The sequence below is a fragment of the Phalaenopsis equestris genome, unplaced genomic scaffold, assembly GCF_001263595.1.
Source record: "Phalaenopsis equestris unplaced genomic scaffold, ASM126359v1 Scaffold000002, whole genome shotgun sequence".
Taxonomy (NCBI): Eukaryota; Viridiplantae; Streptophyta; class Magnoliopsida; order Asparagales; family Orchidaceae; genus Phalaenopsis; species Phalaenopsis equestris.
This window is the reverse complement of record NW_018164444.1, coordinates 60190117-60196721: the sequence shown is the minus strand read 5'-3', so window position 1 is coordinate 60196721 and position 6605 is coordinate 60190117.

Below are 6605 nucleotides of genomic sequence, written 5' to 3'. Positions count from 1 at the left end.
TGATCAATTTTGGCTCTAAATAGAGCCTAGGGTCAATTTTCCATTATGTGCATCCAAAAACTCTTCAAAAAACATCCAAATTTGTCGAATCTTCTAGAAATAGGGTCTACACCGACATTGACGCCATCGACGCCAGTGGTCCGTAAATAAAATTTGCGCTCTCTGTCAAATGGCACCGTCGGTGCCTAATCTAGCACGCCGTCGTCGACGCCCAGTTTAACACCGTCGGCGCTGAACATTTCTTCAAAAATTCCATTTTGACTCCAAATTTCATCCTTTTTGCTTTCTTTTTGCTTCCCTTTTGTTTCAAGTCCTAAAAATCAACAATCTGCAATAAAACATGAAAAATATCTTCCTTTAAAGTGCAATATCACCAAAAATGAATATAAAATATGAGTCATTTAAAAACATGAAAAATACCTTCCTTTAAAGTGCAATATCACAAAAAAAGAGTATAAAACATGGGTTTAAAAATGTATATATTTTGGTGTATCAACAGCTCCTCCCAAACTTTTGAAACATCGCTTAGGAATTAATTGTCTCAAATGCAATACATCACTGTATTGATCCTAAGCTCTTGAACTAATACATTTACTTGAATCAAACGGAGCTTTTCCCTTGCTTTTCTTCATTCTTGGTGCCATTTTCTAAAAAAATTATAAAATTCAAAATAAATTCCACAATAAACTCTAATTCACTAAACTCAACTCCTAAAAGCTTAAACTAATAAATCCATGCATTTTCCATCAATTTTTCTCAATTTTTCACCATGAATAGTGATTTTTGGGTAGCTCATGATGTGCTCAAAATACAAGGTGAAAATAAAAATTTTTTGCATGGAAGTGAAACCCTTACCTCAAGAAGATCGAATCTAACAAATTTGGCTTGAAACTGCCAAGAAATTTCCAAATAAGGTGTTTCCCTAGCTTCCAATTTGTGAAAAATCGAGGAAGCAGGCAAACAGAGGTGTGATAATGGTGATTTTCGGGCCAAAAATTCACTTAAAACCGTTAGCGAACCGATTTTCGTGAACTGGCGCTTAAGCGCGAATGGTTCGACACTTAGGCGCCTGTCTTTTTGTTTAGGCAGCGCTTAAGCACAGGTTTTAGCGCTTAGGCGCCAATGCACAAATTTTATTTTTATTTTTATTTATAGGCTCTAAACCTCCCCCATAACTCCTAGGACGTGCCTAGGATTTTTGGACACAACAGAAAAAGATACATCTTTTAGTCCATCAATTGAAAAACCTCCTCAGCTTGAGTTGAAGTTGCTTCTTAAACATTTAAAGTATGTCTTTTTAGGTGATTCCTCTACATTACCTGTTATAATTTCCTCAAAATTAACTATAGAAGAAGAAGAAGTTTGATGAACACTTTAAAGAGTTATAAGAAAGCCTTTGGATGGACAATTGCTGATATAAAAGGAATCAATCCTTCAATTTGTATGGATATAATTCATATAGAAGAGAACTACAAACCCAGGGCTAATCCTCAAATGAGATTGAATCATATTATGAAAGAAGTTGTTAAGAAAGAAATTCTAAAGTGGTTAGATGTTGGAATTATCTACCTTATTTCAGATAGTGCATGGGTTAGTCCAATTCAGTGCGTTCCTAAGAAAGGAGGAGTGACTGTGACTTTGACTTTGAATGAACATAATGAGATACCAACAAGACAAGTTACGAGATGGAGAATATGCATTGATTATAGAAAATTAAATCTTGTCATTAGGAAAGATCATTTTCCACCACCCTTTCTAGATCAAATGTTTGATAGACTAGCTGGGCATAAATACTTTTGTTTTCTGGATGGATATATTGATTATCACCACATACAAATAGCTTCTAAGGATCAAGAGAAAACATCTTTTACCAGTCCTTCTGGTACATTTTCTTTTAGAAGAATGCCCTTTGGTTTATGTAATGCACATGCTACATTTTAAAGATGCATGATGACAATTTTTTGTGATTTACTTGAGAAAGGGATTGATTTTCTTATGAATGATTTTTCAGTGTTTGGAACTTCAATTGAATCATGTTTGGAACATCTATCAAAATTTCTTAAGCATTGTGAAGAAACAAATTTAGTCATTAAATAGGAAAAATGTTAATTTATGGTAGTAGGAGGAATAATTTTGGGACGTCAAATTTCAGAAAAAGATATGGAATTAGACCCTGCAAAAATTTAAGTAATTACTAATTTACCTTTTAAGGACATGATGGATTCAACAGACACTATATTAAAGACTTTTCAAAAATTGCTAAGACTCTATGCCATTTACTTGAAAAAGATGTAATTTTTAATTTTGATAAAGAGTGCCTAAAAGCTTTTGAATAATTAAAAGAAAAATTAGTCATTGCACCGATTATTATTTCACCATATTGAGAAAAACCTTTTGAATTAATGTATGATGCTAGTGATTATGCTATTAGAGCTATTTTAGGACAAGAGCATGATAAGATTTTCAAGGTTATCTACTATGCTAGTAGAATTCTTAATGAAGCTCAAATTAATTATACCACAACAAAGAAAGAGTTATTAGCAGTAGTATATGCTTTTGATAAATTTAGATCATACTTAATTGAAATTAAATGTATAGTGCATACAGATCATTATGCGATTAAGTATTTAATGAAATAGAAGGATGCATATTTAATGAAATTAATGAAATAGAAGGATGCAAAACCAAGATTGATAAGATGGGTTCTTCTTTTGCAAGAATTTGACTTTGAAATAGTAGATAGGAAGGGAGCTGAGAATCAGATGCTGATCAACTGTTTAGGCTTGAATTGGAAAAACCACTCAATTTTGAAAAAAAAAATTAATGAATTTTTTTCAGATGAAAAATTGTTCAATGTTAGTGAGTGGCATGTTCCATGGTATGCCGACATTGTGAACTTCATTGTTAGAGATATTATACCATATAGAATGACATACCAACATAAGAGGAAATTTATATTTGAAGCTAAGACTTATTTTTGGGATGACCCTTTTTTATATAAACAAGGAAAGGATTTTAGTATTCGAAGATGTGTGCATTATGTGTACTTTTAGAAGAAATTTATGAAATTATCCAAAAATGTCATAATTCTGATTTGGAGGGACATTTTAGTGTTGATAAAATAACATACAAAATTTTACAATCTGGATTTGATTGGCCTACAATTTTAGAGATGTTAGCGCTTATATTAAAACTTCTGATTGATGTCAGTGAGTAGGTAATATTTTTAAGAGAAATGAGATGTCCCTCAATTATGTGTTATAAGTTGAGAAATTTCATCTTTGGGGATTAGATTTCATAGGATCGTTTATACCATCTTTCAGAAATTTATATATATTGTTAGCAGTAGACTATGTATCCAAATAGATAGAAGATGTTGTTTTACCTTGATATGATGCTCAAAGTGTTGCAAAGTTTTTAAGAATAAACATATTTTATAGATTTGGGATGCTAAGAGTAATCATAACTGAGGGGTGAAGTCATTTCAGAAATCCATAAGGAAATATCATATAAACCATATAATTGCTACTTTTATCATCACCCAGCTTGTAACCCTCATACAAGTGGTTTGACTGAATTATTCAATTGTGAAATCAAAAGAATATTGAAAAAAATTTGTAAATCCAACTAAAATGGATTGATCAGCTAAACTTGACTATGTTTTGTGGGCTTATAGCATAACTCATATAAGAATGTCCCCATACAGGCTAATATTTGGGAAAGTGTGTCACTTATAAGTTGAACTTAAGCATAAAACATTTTGGGCTATTAAAGAATTTAATTACAAATTGAAGGAATGAGAAAATGTTATCACAATTAAATGAGCATGAAGAGATAATGAATGAATCTTATGAAAGTGTTAAGATTTACAAAGAAAAGATGAAGATGTGGCATGATCGGAGGATTCTTACTAAAAATTTTCAGTCAGGGCAACAAGTTTTGCTTTACAATGCAAGGTTAAGACTATTTACGGGCAAACTTAAGTTCGAGTGGATGGGCCCATTTGTTGTGATGAAAGTTTATCCTTATGGAGTTGTGGATATCAAAGATTTTAAAGCTGATAAAATATTCAAAGTGAATGGTCACAGGCTGAAATTTTACATTTTAGATGACCAACTTAAATTAAATGATTTTATGATATTGGGTCAACCAGAATAAACACTGATTATGTTGAGCCGACGAGGTTAACCTAAGCTCTTTGTGGGAGACACCCCATAATTATCTGTGTGTTTGTTTTTATTTTTATGTTGTTGTGTGTGATTTAGAAAATTCTGGTAGTATTTTTATTATATATTAAGTTAGTGATTATTCTAAGACCTTAATAAATGACTTAGACATGTTAGAACGAGTGTTTGGACGTTAAGTTGAACTGTGCTAAATTGGGCACTGGCGCTTAAGCACCAAGATCCGGCGCTTAAGCGCGACAGTTAAAAAGCATGTGCTAAATTCAATTTCTAGAAGTTCTAACCAAGGATTGGTTAGCTTGGACATTGGAGACAGTTTTAGGACGTGCTTAGAAGTTATAGGAAGAGTTTGAAGCCAATAAATAGAAGGGTTATGTAAAAATTTTTACCACAATTCAATTTTAAACCTAAATCCTAAGTGAAAAAGAGAGAGCTTGGAAAAATGTCATCTTGGGAGAGTGATTTAAGGATGAAGGAGGAGGCAATAAGAAAGAAGTTTATTAGTCAGAGTGCGCAAGAGATGTATAACGGTTTCCTCGATGTTAGTATCGAAGGAATAGCGGAGAAAATCTCTAAAATTAAGGCTAATGTGACTTCAATTGAAGCGAAAGCAATGAAAGTTAACACACATCTAAATCATATGAGATGACAACTTAAGATGTAGTTTAACCATACCAGTATTATAGAAGAAGCGAACAAGGCAATGTATCTGAAGAACAAATGGATTGAAGAAGATTCAGCTAGAGTTATTAATCATCATCCATTCTTTCAGATATACATTCCAAATGTTGAAGGAGAGACTAAAGATAGGCCAGAATTTGTTCCATCGACTGGAGAGTGGAATTAAGTTTGTGATTTAGTGTTTATGTGTTTAGTGTTTGTTAATGATAAGTTTAGTGTTTGTTAATGATAAGTGTGTTCAGTGTGTTTTAATGTTATGATTGTCTAATATTTATACGAGGATTCTTCTCATTCGAGATTATTTGGATGGTGAATTTGTCTATTTGAAAGTGTTTTTAATCGTTCGTGAATGAATATAAGTGTTTCATTTGTGTGAAATTTTGTGTTATTGTGTGTTGAATCAAATTAGTTTAAATTGGTGAATCTTGAGTAAAAGAAGAGATAAGAGGGGGGAAATAGTTATTACATTGTTTTGAGACTATATAGGGTTGGTTGACTTAGGCTAGATATGCATTTCACTTAAATTCAAAATTTGTGCATTGGCTCCTAAGCGCTAAAACCCGCGCTTACGCGGTGCCTAAACAGAGAGACATGCGCCTAAGCGCCAAACCAATTGCGCTTAAGCCAGTTCACGAAAATCAATTCACGAACGGTTTTAAGTGAAAAATTGGTCCAAAAAACGCCATTAACACACCTTAACTCTATTTTCTTCCTCGGGTTTTCACGATTTTGGGGCTATGACGTCGTCTTCTTCGTCAGATTTTCATGATTTTGGAGCTGGGGCATACCATATATTTGAGATTTCTTGGTGGTTTGGAGCGAAAATTGCTAGATTTGAAATCTGTAAGGTAAGAGCTTCACTTCTATGTAAAAATTTTTTATTTTCACCATTTATTTTGAGCACATTCATGAGCTACCCAAAAATCACTATTCATGGTGAAAATTTGAGAAAAATTAATGAAAATTACATGGATTTGGTAGTTTAAGCTTTTAAGAGTTAAGTTTAGTGATTTAAAGTTGAATTTGGAATTTATTGTGAATTTTATACATTTTTTTAGAAATGACACCAAGAATGAAGAGGGGCAAAGGAAAGGGTCAATTCGATTCAAGTAAGTTTGTTAGTTCGAGAGCTCAGGATTGATAAAGTGATGCGCTGTAGTTGAGAAATTTGATTCCTGAGCGATGTTTTAAAAGTCCGGGAGGAGCTGTGGAAGAGTGGAGCTGTGGAAGAGTTGATTGTTTGCCGCCAGTGGGAGCAGTTTTGTTGTTTTCTGTTATCGCGGTGATTTTTGTTGTACGGGAGTTCTATGCAAATCTCCCTGAAGCTGATGAAAGAGTTATAGTGAGGGGGAAGACAATACCATTTTCTTATGAGGTAATTAATCAATTTTATCCTTTGCCCTCGAGTACTTTGTGTTTTTATTCAAAATATAGTCCTATTGAGGAGGAGCTAGACGAGATTATTTCATCTTTGACTGCTGGGAGACGGTTATGGAAGATTACAAATGAAACAAGAGTGAACTTTTCTGCTTCAAAGTTGAATGCCACAGCAAAGGCTTGACATGATTTTATTTATGCTCGTCTACTACCTACTGACAGCGACTTTATATATTTATATATGTTTAAAAATACGGGTTTGATCCCACCTGTGTGCGGGATATAATTCTTAGACACATGAGGTTGGTTAGGAGGCTCGTATAATAGCTTCTGCTTCGATAAAGATGTATATATATAATATTT